This window comes from Lissotriton helveticus, chromosome 8 (genome assembly GCF_964261635.1).
Source record: "Lissotriton helveticus chromosome 8, aLisHel1.1, whole genome shotgun sequence".
NCBI lineage: Eukaryota > Metazoa > Chordata > Amphibia > Caudata > Salamandridae > Lissotriton > Lissotriton helveticus.
This window is the reverse complement of record NC_136069.1, coordinates 1,127,683,465-1,127,701,872: the sequence shown is the minus strand read 5'-3', so window position 1 is coordinate 1,127,701,872 and position 18,408 is coordinate 1,127,683,465.

The window sequence follows — 18,408 nt, the reverse complement described above, 5'->3', positions numbered from 1 at the left end:
CAGAAGTGGCACAAAGGCGCCAGGCCTTCCACAGCTGCGCAGCACTTAGTGCCAGCTGCAGTGTTTAGGCCCTGTTCTTGTTCTCAGCTGCCCAGCAAGTAGTGGGCAGCTGCAACGTTGAGGTTTGCGCGGATGGAGCACCCCTGACCGGCGCTGTATTGGCAACGCTCCCTGACATTCTGGACCCAGGGCATTTGAGCCCCTTCTTGGATGGCCAGTTGGCCAGGGGGGCTGGTATATGGATAGGGTGCAAGGCCCTAACGTGATAATGTGCTCATGATTGTGGTGCTAGGAAATGTACTGTGTATAGCATGTTTTGCGCACCCTGTATCTGATACCTCTAAAACTGTGATTTATGATTATGAGGTTGTTTTACCTATGTAGGTTTGTGTTAGTGAGATTGTACTTCACTCTGTGCTTTACACCCCTAAATGTGAGTTATACTTAGGAGGTAGGGTCTAATGTGTTTAGACTAGTGAGGAGATTGCATAATGTGTTTATGTAGGTGAGGTTGGTGCAGGATGTAATTCGCGCCTGATGTGACTGTACCTAACGTAGTCTATGTTACACGTTGAGGCGGAGTACAGTGATTACCAGTGGCTACTGGTTGTAGGTTTATGATCTATTTTTACTTGTACCAATTTATGCTAAGTGTTGATCCTGACAGTGGCCCACGTGGCCCTGTCCTGTGTAAATAATCCCTTGTGAATATTGCCCGTGCCAGTTGGCACAATGTATATTGTGTGATTACTATCTGATGTGTTTTTAGAATACAAAAGTTATTTTTATATAACCTTGTGTGGAGTTTCCTTTGTAGTGTGTCTGGGATGTTGTTGCTGTGTGCGTGCGCAAATGCTTTACACATTGCCTCCGAGATAAGCCTGACTGCTCGTGCCAAGCTACCAAGGGGATGAGCAGGGGTTATCTTGGCGTGCGACTCCCTTGCCCTGACTAGAGTGGTGGTTTCTTCCTGGCCTTGGCGCAAGCCTTGGCCAACCAGAAATCCCAGTTCTAACATTGGTTGTCAGCGGTGAGGATTAGGACTTGCATTTGCACAGTACCACAGCGACAACTGCTAACATTACAAAAATCTGCATTTTAGATAGTCACATGTAGGGGATTATTGTTTTTGATTTTGGTTTTCCTCAAGAGTGTCATTTTCAAACGTTGTTTCCTGGGCTTTATGTTTAGTGGCAGAAGAGATAAAAATGACCGGGCGGGACGTCAGTAGAGGGGGAGGTTCCCATAGATAGGGAGTCCATTCCTGGGTCCAGTGATCAATCCCTGTTCCTGTCCCCAGAAGTGTGGGTAGATAGGAGAGAGGGGGTGTGGAGGAGAAATGGCTAGCTCAGGAGGGTGGCTATCGCCTGAGGGTAGTGTGTGTGTCTGGATTCCCCACTATGGTAGGATCCAGTGGTGGCAGCTAAAATGTGTCCAGTGCGTGATGTCCCACTCCCAGTTCCCAGAGTATGGTGCCTGGTGCTCAGTAAGAGGGGTACAGGTTGAGAGTCAGGGGCAGTGAGGAACTGTCTCACCAGTCTGGTGGGGGCGTGTGGATGAGTGGTGTGTTAAACTGGAGGTGCTTGGTGTGAGGTTTTTTGGTAATGAAAGGAGCTTGCACGTGAGGTGTACCTCTGGTGGTGTGCAGGAGGTCCTGCGGAGGCACTGGACGAGAAGGTGGACCTCTGTCGGACCTCTGGCAGTGTGCTAGAGGTCTTGCAGAGGCATTGGGGAGTGATTCCAAAAGTAGTGGCTTGTGTATGTTCTGATCCTGTGTTGAGGAAGAGGTTCATGTGTAGCCCAGCTAGGTCCCAGTAGAATGGGAGGGGTGTAGGGGTTCACGTCCTGTCTCAATGGAGGCGGAGTTTTGGATGGTGTGTCCCACGATGGCCTGAAACCCTGTCTCAGAGCCTGGAGGGTACCCTAAGGGAGCGCCAGGTCGGGGCCTAGGCTGTACTTACAGGTCATTTGAGGAGGATCTTCCTGTGTCTAGAGGACGGGAAGTTTATACAACCAGAACACTGGCTCTCCTGGTGTTGGGCAGTACCGCTCCTAAGTGGAGGGTGCAGAAGTCCTGGTTGAGGGGTGAGAGGGGGCCAAAAACCCCAGTGGAAAAGCCAGTGGGTCAGGGGCCAGCCAGAAGGGCTGAGCTATCCGTGAGTGACCATGGTGACGCCACTTCTGTTCTGAGAGACAGGCAGACTGTCGCACAACACATTAGTAATGTGTCACCCTCAAAGGGGGGCATGCATGCTCCCGTGAAGTCCTGGTTCGCTGGGCATTTGACCGGCCGGAGTGCTTGACCATTTATGGGGCCTCTGGAGGTCGTTCCCCAAGGAGGGGAAGGCCAGGTTCAGGTTCAGCCTGACCTGGAGGGTAGAGCGTCTGTGATCAGGGTCCTGAATAGTTGGGAGGAAAGTGTGTTGCTGATACGCCACAGGCGTGTGCTCTGTCTAGCCTGGGACACACTGAGAATCCCACTGTGATAGGGAGTACTGGAGGAGAATGTGTCGCTGACTTACCACTAGCGTGTGCTCTGTCTAGCCTGATGATACAGAAAAGGGGGTGGTGATGAACAGAGTGTCTGAATTAAGCAGACCACTCTTACCCAGTCCAAAGATCAGGGCTTGATCCATCACCGTTATTTATCTCACTGCCCCATCCCAGCTCAGAACCTGGCTATATGCAAATTAGTCTGTCCCTGGCCCAGTGCATCATGGGAACAGGGCAGACCAAACTACCAAGCCAATTCTTCACCAGAAAGGAGACAAGCTACCGGGGACCGGTTTCTGGCATTTCAGCCTCTTCGGCCCGGCTTGCTTGAATCCTGATGGAGCAGTGAGAAAGGGACTCATGTCTGAGTATACCCTGCCACACCTATAGTGGCCAAAAACGATACAGAAAAGGGGGTGGTGATGAACAGAGTGTCTGAATTAAGCAGACCACTCTTACCCAGTCCAAAGATCAGGGCTTGATCCATCACCGTTATTTATCTCACTGCCCCATCCCAGCTCAGAACCTGGCTATATGCAAATTAGTCTGTCCCTGGCCCAGTGCATCATGGGAACAGGGCAGACCAAACTACCAAGCCAATTCTTCACCAGAAAGGAGACAAGCTACCGGGGACCGGTTTCTGGCATTTCAGCCTCTTCGGCCCGGCTTGCTTGAATCCTGATGGAGCAGTGAGAAAGGGACTCATGTCTGAGTATACCCTGCCACACCTATAGTGGCCAAAAACGATACAGAAAAGGGGGTGGGGTGTCTAGCCTGAGACATACTAAGACTCACCCTGTGATCATAGAACTGGAAGAGGGAGCAGAGGGTGGGAGTACTCGCCTCTGACCCCAGTGTGGCCGGAAGGTAGATCCCAGGTGGTAGACCAGTTGATGAAGAGAGATCCTGAACTGGTGGGAGAGTTTTGTTCTGGAGAGTGATTAGGTGGGAGGGTGCGGAAACCCAGAAGTAGAGGTAGGGTGGGGCATTCTTGCCCGTGACCTCTGGTCAGCTTGAGGGTGCGGACCTTAGGCTGAAGGATCAGTGGTAGTTGTAGCTACAATGAGAGGGAGAGTGGAGAATGGCTATTGTGTGCCAGGGGTTACTGCCCCACACTCTATGAATTAGTTAGGACCTGTGACATCTGGATGGCCTAGGGCCTGGTCCTGGCCGTGGACAACTAGAGAGTACCAGTGGGGTATCCTAGTTGGGCCAGAGAGTTCTGGTTTGGAGGAAACCATGTGGGTTCAGAATGGCGTATAACTGGAGGGTGTCCCTGCCGTGCGGGCCCGCATCCGTGTTCTATCGCCCAAAGCAGGGAAGCCCATCAAAGGAGTGATTGGTCTACCCTGCTTTTTAGCTGGAAGGGGTTGTGTTGGACTTGACCCTTTTGCCAGGTTCACCCCGAAACTTTTTGCATTTACCTAGCCTGTTTCTGTAACCTGGTGTTGGTGATTTTTGGCCTCTGCACACTTTGCCCTGTGGTTAGTGTAAAGTGCGTGCGCCCTCTGTGTATGTGTGGTGAGAGTGGCCTGCCCTCCCATAGGAATGCATGGGGAATATGTGTGACCATGGTAGTTGCTGATGTGTGGGGAGCGCAGGGTCGAGTTTGGTATGTGCGAACTCATGTGATTAAATGCTGCACGATGATGTGCGCGGGTTATTGTGTCTAGTGAGGAAGTGCCACTTCTAGAAGTTGGCATGTCTGTGCATTAAATGTGAATTTTTTTGCTCACTCTTCGCAGGCGGCTGCCGGAAGAGCTACACTTACACCCTCACTCCTCTACACATTGTAGATAGCCTGATTAGATTGCTTTAAAAAAGTGAAAAGATCGTTTTTTAAAAATTGCATTTTATCATTCTGTAATTATTCATTTTGCTTAGTGGCACTTTTAAAATTACTAGCGCAATTCCATTGGGACATTTGGGACAGATCTAAGTTCTTAAGCCAGCCTCGAACTAGGAGGCGAGGGGAATTAGGCCTCTGCCATCTTGGGGAGTTATTCCCCTGGTCAGTTGGAGCTCTAGCCCATCAGCACACAGGCACTCGGTGCTGTTACTTAAGGAAGGCAAACTTTTCATTCGAGATTTGCTCACTCTTCGCAGGCGGCTGCCGGAAGAGCTACACTTACACCCTCACTCCTCTACACATTGTAGATAGCCTGATTAGATTGCTTTAAAAAAGTGAAAAGATCGTTTTTTAAAAATTGCATTTTATCATTCTGTTATTTTTCATTTTGCTTATAAAAATTACTAGCGCAATTCCATTGGGACATTTGGGACAGATCTAAGTTCTCAAGCCAGCCTCGAACTAGGAGGCGAGGGGAATTAGGCGTCGGCCATCTTGGGGAGGTATTCCCCATGTCAGTTGGAGCTCTAGCCCATCAGCACACAGGCACTCGGTGCTGTTACTTAAGGAAGGCAAACTTTTCATTCGAGATTTGCTCACTCTTCGCAGGCGGCTGCCGGAAGAGCTACACTTACACCCTCACTCCTCTACACATTGTAGATAGCCTGATTAGATTGCTTTAAAAAAGTGAAAAGATCGTTTTTTGAAAATTGCATTTTATCATTCTGTTATTATTCATTTTGCTTAGTGGCACTTTTAAAATTACTAGCGCAATTCCATTGGGACATTTGGGACAGATCTAAGTTCTCAAGCCAGCCTCGAACTAGGAGGCGAGGGGAATTAGGCGTCGGCCATCTTGGGGAGGTATTCCCCTGGTCAGTTGGAGCTCTAGCCCATCAGCACACAGGCACTCGGTGCTGTTACTTAAACACGCCCTTCTGCCTCCGCGAAGCGGACGCGCTATGCGGACGCGCCGTAATTGCGCCGGAGGTGCGCCTGAGGTAAGCCCGTCTGGGCCCGCCCGGGCCAGGACGGACCCTGGGCCCAGTCACTCTGCGTCACCCAAGCCCAAACTTCCTCCCTTAACGTATAGTCGCAACGCTCTATTAGCGTTAAGGAAGAATGTAACTGGGCAATGCAGCAAACTACGAGTACACACCAGAATTTCACCTCCCTGCACAGGATGTAGGTATCGTTTCATTTCTGAGACGTCTGGCCATAATAAGACCACCTCCTGCCCAATCTCCTTAGGGCTACTTAATTGCAGATCCCTTCCTGCACATGCTACTCAGCTCCACCTTCTTGTGGAGGAGCAAGAACTCGACGTACTATTTCTCACGGAGACATGGACCTCCGAAAGCTCTGACCCTGATATTGTTCGGGCACTCCCCCCTGACTACATCTTTTTGAGGCAGAATCGGGTAGATACACGAGGTGGAGGTATTGGCATTATCCTTAGGAGGGAAATGGCAGCCAGAATCGAGAAAGTAAACATTTCTGGAGCTGAAGGTCTCTTGTTTACCATTACCCTCTCCTCCACTTCTACACTATCGGGGCTGTTAGTTTACAGACTCCCTGGTACATATGGGCAATTCTGTGAGGATTTATTTACGAACGCTATTACCCTAGCGAGTGCTTCCCCCAATTTCACCATTTTAGGTGACTTTAACATACATTTAGACAAACCGGATTCATCTGCATGTCTTAAATTAACTTCTAGCTTGGAAGCACTTCAGCTCACTCAACTGGTACTAGGCCCTACTCACAAAGCAGGACATACCTTAGACCACTGCTATACTAATCTGGGTAACCTTAAATTTACCAATTCAATCAGGGTCCCCTGGTCAGACCATCATCTGCTACTCTTCACGCTGCCTTTGACAGAACAAGACAGACCTGCAACAACATCTAAGAGAATAACTCGGATATGGTCTAAGCTCCCAGTGGATAACTGGAACCTTAATCTTAGTGAATCCCTACCTAGTTTAAAGAATGACCCTACAGAAGCTAATGCCCAGTTCAACCAGTGGGTAGAAAATTCCCTAGACCTTACCCTCCCTAAATCCCAACTCTCCCACAGACGTGGGGAGAATAAGAAACCTTGGTACACCGAAGAATTAAAGGCACTCAAGCGGTGTTGCACACAGGAGGAAAGAAAGTGGAGGAAGAACTCCACTCCAGATACGAAGGAGAACTATAAGATTGCTCTTAGGAAATACAAACGGGAAATTAAAATTACACAATCTAAGTATTTCCAGGAAAAAATTTATACCTCAGCCAATGCTCCCCGCGAAATGTTTAAAATCTTTAAATCATTGATTACACCACCGACCTCATTGGCCGATCCCAACAAAGCGCAACTACGTTGTAATGAGCTGGCCACATTTTTCTCGGAAAAAGTGATAAATATCTATTCCTCCTTCCCCCACGCCCCCACAGAACCGTCTACTCCTGTGGGTGAAGACATGGCGGAGTTTAAAGAATTTCCTCCCATGGATGTCTTGACTACTCAGGGACTGCTTAAAAACTTAAAATCCGGGTCCCCATTGGATCCAGCACCCCCTACGATTTTACAGCTGGTATCGGAGACGGTGACTCCACTTATTCAGGAGGTGATAAACTCCTCACTGGCCTCTGGCACGGTGCCCCCTTCCTGGAAACAAGCCAGAGTAAAGGCTCTTCTAAAAAAATCAAACCTTAACCCAGATGACTGGGCAAATTATCGGCCTATATCCCTGCTGCCAACAGTCAGTAAGCTTGCGGAAAAGTATGTAAATGCCCAGCTCTCTGCATTTCTGGAGGAAAGGAATGTACTGCACCCTACGCAAACAGGCTTTCGGAGCCTTCAGGGAACAGAGACCGCCCTTATTACGGTGGTAGAGGAGACTAGGAAGATCCTTGACACCGGCTGCAATGCCGCCATACTTCTCTTAGACCTCAGTGCGGCATTCGATACCGTGAATCACAACATCTTGCTGCAGAGGCTGAGAGAAGTAGGGGTTGGGGGGCAAGCGCTCAATTGGCTGCGTTCCTTTCTAACGGAAAGGACCTTCACGGTCTTTGAGGATAACGCTTCTTCACCCCAAATGCGTCTCCAGTGTGGTGTTCCCCAGGGCTCCTCCCTCAGCCCTACACTATTTAATATCTATATGAGGCCTTTGACTGAGGTGATTCTGCCCTGGGGAGTACAGCTGGTGACGTATGCAGATGATACGCAATTGATCATCTCACTATCGTCTCAGAATGCTCCTATAAAAATCTCTCCCCTTGTCTAACGGATATCCACGCATGGATGGAGACATCCTTTCTTAAATTGAATGGCGCGAAAACAGAGGTAATGTTACTGGGACAGAAGCCTTCATCCACCATTGACAACTGGTGGCCACCTTGCCTTGGACAGCCCCCTCCACCAAAAAGCCAAATCAAGAGTTTGGGGGTCTGGCTCGACCCTGCCCTTAATCTTGGAGTACAGGTGCGCAAGGTAGCAGCGATCTGTTATGCCTTACTGAGACAACTGAGGAAAACCATTAAACTCCTCCCATTCAGTTCCAGGAGAATATTGGTACAATCCCTGATATTATCTCGCCTTGACTACTCCAATGCACTCTATCTGGGAGCTCCACAAGGCGCTATTAAAATCCTCCAGACGGTCCAAAACTGTGCCGCACGTCTGTTACTGGACATCCCACGACGGACCTCCGCCAGATCTGGTTTGCACCAGTTACACTGGCTTCCAGTGCAAAGGAGAGTGGAGTTTAAGTCCTTGACTACGGTACATAAAGCTTTCTACAAGACTGTCCCCGTACTAATTCAAGCCATGTTCTCCCCCTATTGCCCTCAACGGACCCTCAGATCTAATAATAAGAATCTGTTAGTGGTCCCTAAAACAAAAAGAACACGTACAGGCGGGAGACGCTTTTCGCTACAGGCAACCAAACTATGGAATAGTCTTCCTGACTCCATTAGATTGGAACCCAATCATCAAAAATTCAGGAGGCTAGTTAAAACTCACCTGTTTGCCTAACTTTGTGAATGAATGAGCAAAGGGCGCCGGGATGCCTACGGGTAGCTGTGCGCGTAACAAATGTGTAATTCATTCATTCATTCAATTGACTGTCTGGCTTGTGATTGGCTGGAGCTGGCTGGTGTGCCTTGCTCCAGGAGTCAGGATGGGTCTGTCCCGGTGGTGAATGGAGAGATCTGCATGTTGATGAGAGGGAGGAGTGCACCTGGGACCTAACTAGGGCTGGGCCTTCCCTCCACAATGCTGGCTCCACCCCCTGTGGTGTGTCTGATGTCCCTGACCCATCCTGTGAATAGGCAGAGGAGCTGAGCAAAACAAAGTGTTCAAGAACCAGTTGCATCTGGTTCGCCCCTTGCCTGCACCTTTGGAAACAAAGGATTTATGTGTATAAAAAGGGGCTGTGTCCCCATGAAAAAGGTTCTTGTTTCCTGACATGAATCTACCAGGGGTGTGCTGCTTCTGGGGCCCAGGGGAAGGCTTGCCTCCCTGGGCCCTGCCCAGCCCCTGGATTGCTGGAGGACTTCTTTCTGGGGCCCTTCTACCTGGCCTGAGGATGGCTGGGAGACTTCGTCCTTGCCGTGGAACCCTTTTCCTGTGTTTTCCTGCTTGTTGCTGGCACCCTTTGCCTTGCAGGACCATTTTTGGGGCCTTTGGGTGTTTTTGGTGCCCCCCAGCGCCTCTGGGAGCGCTTTATTTTAGCCTGGCAGCGCTGAGCTGCCCTTTGCCCTGAGGGAATCCCCGGTGTAGGGATTCCCCTGAATTTCTGGCAATTCCGGGTGTCCACCCCGCGTGATGGATGTGCCCTTATGTCTTATCATTATGTGTGCCAACCCTGTTGTGATGTGCTCCAAAGCGGGTGCCCACCCCGCTGTTTATTTGTATTACCGAGGGAGCCTACCCCTCCATTGGTGCCCAGATTGCCGCCGCCGCCCGCGGCCCACCTGGTTGTTGGCGGGGTCACCGGCCGGAAGCGGAAGTGACGTCGTGGCATGAGGAGAAGCTGACCGGCGTCCAGAGGAGGACGGGAGCCCACCCCACCGCCTCGCCTGCCGGTAGTAAGTCCCGGGTACCAGGAGGGGCCCGGGTGAATAGGTGCGGCCAGTCTACGGGGCTCTCGGGATGGAGAGAGCCCCGCGATCAGGACACTGAAGTGCGGCCATTGTCCTGAGGGGCTCCCAATGCGAGGAGGTAGCCCCGCGCGTCTATATGCACGCCCCCAGCAAGCAGCTCGGTGAGTGAGGAAGGGCTAGGGGGGCTCCATGGGGAATGTTGATGGTGCCTAATCAGGGCAGCCCATGCACCAGTTTGTATTTGCTAATTTACAGCTGCCCAGCAAGTAGTGGGCAGCTGCACCATTTAGGTGCGATCTTTGAATGAGAGTCCCTGAGAGGGACAGAAGTGGCACAGAGGTGCCAGGCCTTCCACAGCTGTGCAGCACTTAGTGCCAGCTGCAGCGTTTAGGCCCTGTTCTTGTTCTCAGCTGCCCAGCAAGTAGTGGGCAACTGCAACATTTAGATTTGCGCGGATGGTGCACCCCTGACTGGCGCTGCATTGGCAGCACACCCCGACATTCTGGACCCAGGTCGTTTGAGCCCCTTCTTGGATGGCCAGATGGCCAGGGGGGCTGGTATATGGATAGGGCACAAGGCCCTAATGTGATTATGTGCTCATGGTTGTGGTGCTAGGAAATGTACTGTGTATAGTATGTTTTACGCACCCTGTATCTGATACCTCTAAAACTGTGATTTATGATTATGGGGTTGTTTTACCTACGTAGGTTTGTGTTAGTGAGATTGTACTTCACTCTGTGCTTTACACCCCTAAATGTGAGTTATACGTAGGAGGTAGGGTCTAATGTTTTTAGACTAGTGAGGAGATTGCATAATGTGTTTATGTAGGTGAGGTTGGTGCAGGATGTAATTCGTGCCTGATGTGACTGTACATAACGTAGTTTATGTTACAGGTTGAGGCGGAGTACAGAGATTACCAGTGGCTACTGGTTTTAGGTTTATGATCTATTTTTACTTGTACCAATTTATGCTAAGTGTTGATCCTGACAGTGGCCCACATGGCCCTGTCCTGTGTAAATAATCCCTTGTGAATATTGCCCGTACCAATTGGCACAATGTATATTGTGTGATTACTATCTGATGTGTTTTTAGAATACAAAAGTTATTTTTATATAACCTTGCGTGGAGTTCCTTTTGTAGTGTGCCTGAGATGTTGTTGCTGTGTGCGTGCCCAAATGCTTTACACATTGCCTCCGAGAAAAGCCTGACTGCTCGTGCCAAGCTACCAAGGGGGTGAGCAGGGGTTATCTTGGCGTGTGACTCCCTTGCCCTGACTAGAGTGGTGGTTTCTGCCTGGCTTTGGTGCAAGCCTTAGCCAACCAGATATCCCATTTCAAGCATCAAAGAATTGGGGCTGAGGCCTAATAGAGGTAAACCAGGACTGCAACTCCCATGATGCCCTGGTCTGTGCTCTTCTCGGTGCTTACAGGAGCGCCATGGGTTAATCAGGTACCTTTAAATTGTCTTAATAACCTATCCATGCTGAACTGGCGTAAATACAACTTGGTCTCTTTGCTTTGGGGTAAGTGTTGTTCTTCTGTCAGCGCCATTTGTTGGGGGAGAAAGGTGTCCTGAATGAGCTGCCGAGGTGGCCTGGCCGCCTCTGTTCTCTACCTGCCTGTCCAGCGGCAGAGCGTGACATCTGAAGGGAACTTGGGCTCTCTTTGATCCCTGAAACTTTGATCTTTTCTCTCCCCCGAACGTGAGGTTTTCTTTCCCAGCTCTCTGTCTCTCATGTCACGGCCCAGTCGCCGCGTCGGAGCCTTTAGCTCCTCAATTAGGACGGCGTGGGGCATTCTTTTTTCTCCAAGAGGGAGGACTTGTAACAGTTAGTGAACACTCAAGGGAGGGAGCAGCCTTTTAACAAGATTTTTCCCTTGTTAGCCAGAATGGAGGCCGCAGGGCATGAGCTGAGTAGCAAAGAAAAGGGGCATGAATGCCCCTCAGGTGGCCTGTTCCATAATCCCCCAATTTAAAAAGTTTTCCTTTGCAAGGCAATAGCTTTACAGAGCCTGTAAATGGGGAAAAAGACGCTGTGGCCTGAAGCTTTGGGGGCTCATGCGGGGTGCGCTGTGGGGTAGGGGAGAGCAGACTGGAGGACACTGGTCGTGGCCGCGTGATTTGTGCTGTTTCCTGTCAGTTTAGCAGTCATTTAATAAAACTAACAACAAACCCGAGCGGGTGGACGGGTGCGATTCACTCGCGGGAGCGATAATTGTGACCAGATGGGCCGCGCGCTCCCGCAAGTGAATCTCCTGACGTGCACGCGTTGGCATTGAAGGCAATGGATTGCATGCACATGCTTGGCTGTAAAGCCAAAGCAACGGCACAGGGGCATTTGCCTTCGCAGCGCATGCACGCTGCGAAGGCGAGACCTAAAAAAGGAAGGTTTAAGCTTGTCAAAAGGTGTATTTTATCAGGTAAAAATAGCAATTTAAAACAGCACTATAAGCTACAATGGCAGGCTTGAGACATGTTTTAAAAGGCTACTTTAGTGGATGGCACAATGAGTGCTGCAACCCATTATTAGCGGGCTAAAGTAACAGGGGTGGTACATGTAATACTATTTACTAGGGACTTAAAGGTAAATTAAATGCATCAATTCAGTGTGCGACAATTTGACCATGTTTAAAAAAGAGCATAAGCACTTTACCACTGATTAGCAAGGAAAAAAATGAAGAGACTTCTAAAAGCCAAAAAAAAAAAAACAGGTACAGCAAATGAAGGCAGAGGAAGGATAAAAATCTTTGTGACCCTGCCAGAAGGGCCAGGTCCAACAGGTACCGAATGTATGAAAAGCATAAATCACACCCATGCAAAGACGAATCTCAACATATATGTTAAAGACAATATCCATCGATAAGACAAAAAAGGCAAAACCATGCAATCTCCTGAAGTGATGAAGACCACCCTGCAATAAATGTGTGTCTGGATTTGCAAACAATTCACACAATGCAGCACAGAAAGTGAAGCTGCTGTGCAGCATTGCATGAAGGGCAGAGAGAAGATCCACTCCATATTTTATACAAATTACAAAATTCTGCTCTCTCTCTGTGCTGGAGCACTTTCGGCTGTCTAGCACCAATTTAGGCACCATTGTGCTTTAGTGCAAGGGTGCTTGCTTTATGGTCAAGATAGTTTTTAGGTCTTGCCTGCGTGGGCTGCGCGTATGCGCAGAATCGCTGGGGAGATTTAATGATTTAGAGGAGCTTGGAGTCTCGGGCTTTAAGCTGTGAAAGTGTGAAAAAGAGAAGAAGCAACAATAAATGAATATTGAACATTAACAGAAAACTGTACTTGTCTACTTTGAGGACAACGGGGAGAGTGAAAACAGTGAACTTTTGTGGCTATTAGCCAATTGGATAATAGAAACTAGAAGGGATGTGCATTGGTATTTTGGTTGTAAACAGTGTATAATCCATGGTGACAATCAGAAGGATTAGGGTTGAGATGTGGAAATCATTAACATTTTTCTGAGGACGCGTTTACTATAGAATTGCAGCGGTCGATTGTGGTCCTTATGGAAGGTCACATGGTCAATATTATGTTCAAGCTATACCCCATTTACATTGTTCCAGTGTTTTTAGCGCTTTAATGGCCACTGAAATTAGGCGGCATGACTGTACAAAATTATGACACAGGATTGGCCAAATTATATGGCAGGAAAATGTAAAATGAATGCAGGTCCCACCACCACAACCGCTGTTACACATTCAACACTCCTGGTCGGATACAGTGACGTTTCTTTAATACCGCAATGTTTCTGTAAATCTCCCCTTTTAGCTGCCAGACACTGTGCTCTGCTCGCCGGGCCCTGAATAAAGTTACACATTTCCAGACTCCTGCTTTAAGAGTCTGCTTTTTATTTCCGCCGAGGCTGCGTCACAGACACCGCCTTTGAAGAAAGTGTCTGGGGTGCAAGTGTGCCAAAGTGTAAGCAGTGTAAAAAAACATGTAAAACTCGCTGCGGATTGTCAACAGGGCTGGCTGGCCACACCCTTTCTGTGTTAAGGCCCTGATAGCGGGTTGCGTATTCTGCCACATCCCTGTGAGTTCTGCGGTTCGCTGCTTCCACACACATTTAAATCACCCACGTAAGCCCCTTGCATGGTTTTTGTGACCACCACACGTATATTTCTGATACTTAGGCCAGAGGCTTAATACAAAATGCGCCCCCCATCGCAGAATGTGGGGCACCCCCTGCTCTGGATACTGTATTGCTTCCTGCCCATTCCATTTAGATTAGTCTCCGTCAGGGGCACATTAGTCCTGCGAGAAGTTTAGTTGGAGGTGACGACAGGTTGCCTCGCGGCCTCAGTAGCAATGAGCAGTTCTTATCCCCAGCGCCCACCCTTGCTTCCTATTTAGAAATGTACAGTTGCCTCAGGCTAAAAAACACACAGTAGGATATGTGCCCCCAGAGCTTTAAGTGGGCCGGGTCCTGCCGGTGCCGAGACGGGCCCCTATCGGGCTTTCCATTTTCGTCCTCACGCTCAGCATGGGAAAAAAATCTTATCTCTGCAGCAGTACACAGTTTTTGATGTAGCTTTAATTTTTTTGCAGTTATATATTGGAAAACTCGAAGTGCTTTACCTGAGCATCAACAAGGACATATTCACTTATTTTTTGGAAGGTACGTGCGATTAATTGATTTGTCCAGAAACACAGGATCTTGAGCCTAGGCTGAGATTCAAACCTGCTTCCTCAGCTCCAAAGTTAGCAGCTCTAGCCATTACGCCACAAACACTTGCACAAGAACCAAAGCATTTTCAATATTATATACAACGAAGCCATGGTTCTGTGTATGCATGTAGTATATTTATCTTATCCAACTAACAACCTTTGACAAAGCCAATATTCATGGCTTGTTGTAGGTGTAATTTTACTTGTATAACATAATTGGAGGCAATAACAGAAGCAGCAAAATACCAGTCGGTGGCACATTATGCTGCGCACATATTTTTAGCATTAATGTATTAAGTCACATCCTTAATTATATTGCCCACTCCCATTTGAGAGACCCCTCCCCACAAGTATTTTCATCCCATTGAAAGCCTTGCGTGCCACCGCAATGTCAATTGGGTGTGTACGCAGTGTGCTCCATGGACCTGGCAGCCACTGTAGAAATATGCGTGAAGCCTCTTTGCCACAGGTTTGAGCTCCCCCCAACATTTTCTTTTGAGGTCGATGAAACCAGTACTTCCTAGTTGGGTAACACTGATGATGCCTTTTTAAAGCAAGTGAATGGAAATGATAGTGTCCATTAAATTATAGCATCCAAATATAAGGATCTTTATTATCTCATCGGGTGCACCTTTCGCTTGCACTAGCAGTGAAATTCACCCAAGAATGCATGTCAAGGAAATGCCGGAAGTGGAAGACTTGACTGCATCCAGGGCCTCAGGGCGTAGCACTGCCAGAGTATCACAGGTCGTAGTGCAAGGAAGGAATTTGGCCAATTGGCTGCTATTTGGATAATAAAATACAGCAATAAAGAGGGTTCTACGGCCCCCGTGGCCCTCTGCCACTGCACCTGCTGCGTCAGTGGAAGCTATGTCTCTTCAGAAATCCCAGCAGCCCCACAGCTTCGCCTCCACCCATGCATTACTGTGTGCCTGATGCGTTAGTGAGGTAGTTAGGCGCCACTAAGCATGGGCGGAAAATCCGTTACGCTCGCGGATTTTGCGAATTTTTCGGTAAATTCGCGATCCGCGAACTCCCGCGAATTTACCGCGAATTCGCAAATCCGCGAGCGGCGGATTCCGGGGGCAAAAATTCAAGCCTTGCTGGCCTGTTGTAACTATTTTACGATGGCGCCGGCAAGCTGCCAGCGCCATCCTAAAATAGTTACTAAGTTAGCTTCAACAGGAAGCTCTAATAGATAAAATAAAGCAGGTGCTCGAGCACCTGCTTTATTTGATCTATTGGAGCTTCCTGTTGAAGCTAATTTAGTAACTATTTTAGGATGGCGCTGGCAGCTTGCCGGCGCCATCGTAAAATAGTTACAACAGGCCAGGAAGGTGTGGCGTCTTCTTGAATAAATATGAAGGGCAGGGTTCATTCTGGCACGATGGTCCTGGCACAAATATTAAATCTCAACCGGAGGCACTTACAGATATCAATTAAGCATGTGCCCTAGTTGAAGCTTAAATTCAGTGACTCATTCCTCAGCCCAAAAACAATCGTGAGCGTTGTCAAGGCTGGGCAGATGTGCCTTCTTCCCAAATATACCATCAAAAATCAGCTGTGATGCTGGACAGAGGCCTTTGCATCCTTGACTTTCACGAGCGCAATCCTCGTGCTGTTCCTGTGGCCAGGAGCTTCTGTATCTTCATCTGCTGCTCTGATCGGTCTCTGACCTTTTATACACACAAGAGGCATGTGCACTCGCATGGAAGCCCCGTCCGTTTGGCCCCGCCCACACACTCGCGGTGTGCACCGTCTTCCCGCCATTTACCCACTATGATGGACAGCTCACTCAAGGGACCCCTGCGCCCTTTGGCGCGATTGCATAGTAACACACACCTGGTCGCTGTAGAAAACTCTCTGGCACTTTAGGCAGCTGTAGTGTAGTAAAAGCACTATACATCTACCCAACGAGGTAGCACTTACTGATTATCCAGTAGAAAGTACTCCAGTTGAGTAGAGGTATGGCACAAAACGGTGGCGTCTTCTTGAATAAATATGAAGGGCAGGGTTCATTCTGGCACGATGGTCCTGGCACAAACATTAAACCTGAACCGGAGGCACTTACAGATATCAATTAAGCATGTGCCCTAGTTGAAGCTTAAATTCAGTGACTCATTCATCAGCCCAAAAACAATCGTGAGCGTTGTCAAGGCTGGGCAGATGTGCCTTCTTCCCAAATATACCATCGAAAATCAGCTGTGATGCTGGACAGAGGCCTTTGCATCCTGACTTTCACGAGCGCAATCCTCGTGCTGTTCCTGTGGCCAGGAGCTTCTGTGTCTTCATCTGCTGCTCTGAACGGTCTCTGACCTTTTATACACACAAGAGGCATGTGCACTCGCATGGAAGCCCCGCCCCAAATCCGCGGATCCGCAAATCCGCAAAATCCGCGGATTTTGCGGATCCACGATCCGTAAATACGCAAATCCGCGAATCGTGGATCCGCAAAATCCACCCATGCTTAGGCGCCACCTTTGTGACAATTTTACCTGCTTGCCCTTTCCGGGGACTGTCATATGTTCTCCCCGTCTCGAGCCGCCTGTAGCCCCCCGCGGCTCATGCCAGCTGATCATCGTTGCCCTACAGGCTCCGAAAGTGGCTTTGTTTGTTTGACACCTTTCAACTGCGTGCCAAGGGCAGGCCTCGAGGCCTCGGCGGCTCTACCCCAAGGAGACCCTGCAGAAAGGGGAAAGAAAGTGTTACAAGTGTAGGGGAGGATTTCAGCACAAATGTGTTTGGCATTTCAGATTCGCCACCTGCGGTCTTGTAATGATTCTGCAGGGGGAGCAGCGCGAGACGTCTCCCCCTGCGGTTTTCACGCATAATGGAACAGTCCAGGCGCGAAATAGGGAGGGAGCGTCAGGGCAGGCTTTTAGCGCGTAGGTTGTGAGGAGATTAGGCGCAGGCAGGTTAGAGTCAGGGATTTTGCTCTTCTAGCGAAATCGAGTGTCAGGCAGGGTTATTTACGAGTGGTTTGTTTAGAGAGAGGTTATTTTTAGCAGTGAAGTGTTCCAACATGGAAATGAGTGAGCAGCTGGTGGCAGCTTTGCGAATCATTCAGCAAGAAGGGAGAGAAGACATGCTGACGCAGTTGGCGCTTCAAGAGATGCTTCCACCTAAGCGCCCCCCACAGAGAAAAGCGGCGAAAGGGGTGAAGTATGCCTTAGAGGCTTGTCAGCCGGCTTCGGTCAAGCAGGAGAGCTCGCTCTTTGAGCGCAGGTGTTGAGTCGTCATCTGGACATGGTGTGACAGGACAATTTGCGGATGTTCGCAGAGCTACTTCCCTCACGCGTCCACAAGCGGTGAGTGGGGTTGATGGCAGACAGACAATTTCTGAGGTGAATGCGCAGGTTGTGGGCACAGTCATGGCGGCCTCTAAGGGCAATACACAGGTCGCCCTCAAGAGAAAAGGAAAAGAAAAAGTCATCAAGAAGTTGGCCGTTACCCATGACAGGGCGAGTGGCCCGGGTTTACTGTTGCCACCCCCACCAGTGAGTTTCTTGCCCGTTTTTGATGAGACTGGTATGGACAATGGACAAACTAATGTCAGTCAGAAATTTATCGTGAGGGGGCGGGCGGGCTCTTTGGTGGCTTACTCCAGTGACAGCGATGACAACGAAGAGTTTCCAGCGCAGGCCCTTCAAGATACCCCACCACACGTGAGGCCCAGCCATTTACCTCAGGGTGGTAGCGGTTTGGCGGGCGCAGCGGAGTTTAGCTCAGGAGGCCCTCCTTCGTCTATGCGGGGGGGTGTCTGTGCTCGTCAACAAGTGGCTGTACCTTAGGAGCTGCAAGAGGCGAGTGATTCTGAGCGCGACGAGGATTCTGACGGTGAAGAGGAAAGAGAGGACGACGAGGAGAATGAGCAGCGACATGACGCATTCTCTTCAGGTCGGCAAGTCAAGAGATGGGATACAGAATACTTATTTCCGCGTGCTCGACCTTCACCTTATGCTGTACAGAACATGAGGAGTGCGCACACCAAGAGCGGCAACGGTCAGTGGGTTTGGGTTGAGCACCCAAGCTCCGCCGATCACAACGTGGAGGGACGCAGTCCTGAAGAAGGCTTCGCCTTTGCGCGAGGTGCTCGCGACATTGCTGGTGCGCAGATGGTTGGTTTCCAGAATGTGCCATCTGTTCCCGCGGCTGCCTCTAATGTAGCAACGTACATTGAGGGGCTTGGTAATGTATATCTTAGCGAATCCAGAGCGGATTTTCCGCGGTCAGACACACATCTAGAGCGGAGTTCTGATCTGGTTTGGTCGACTTTTGATGGCGGGGTA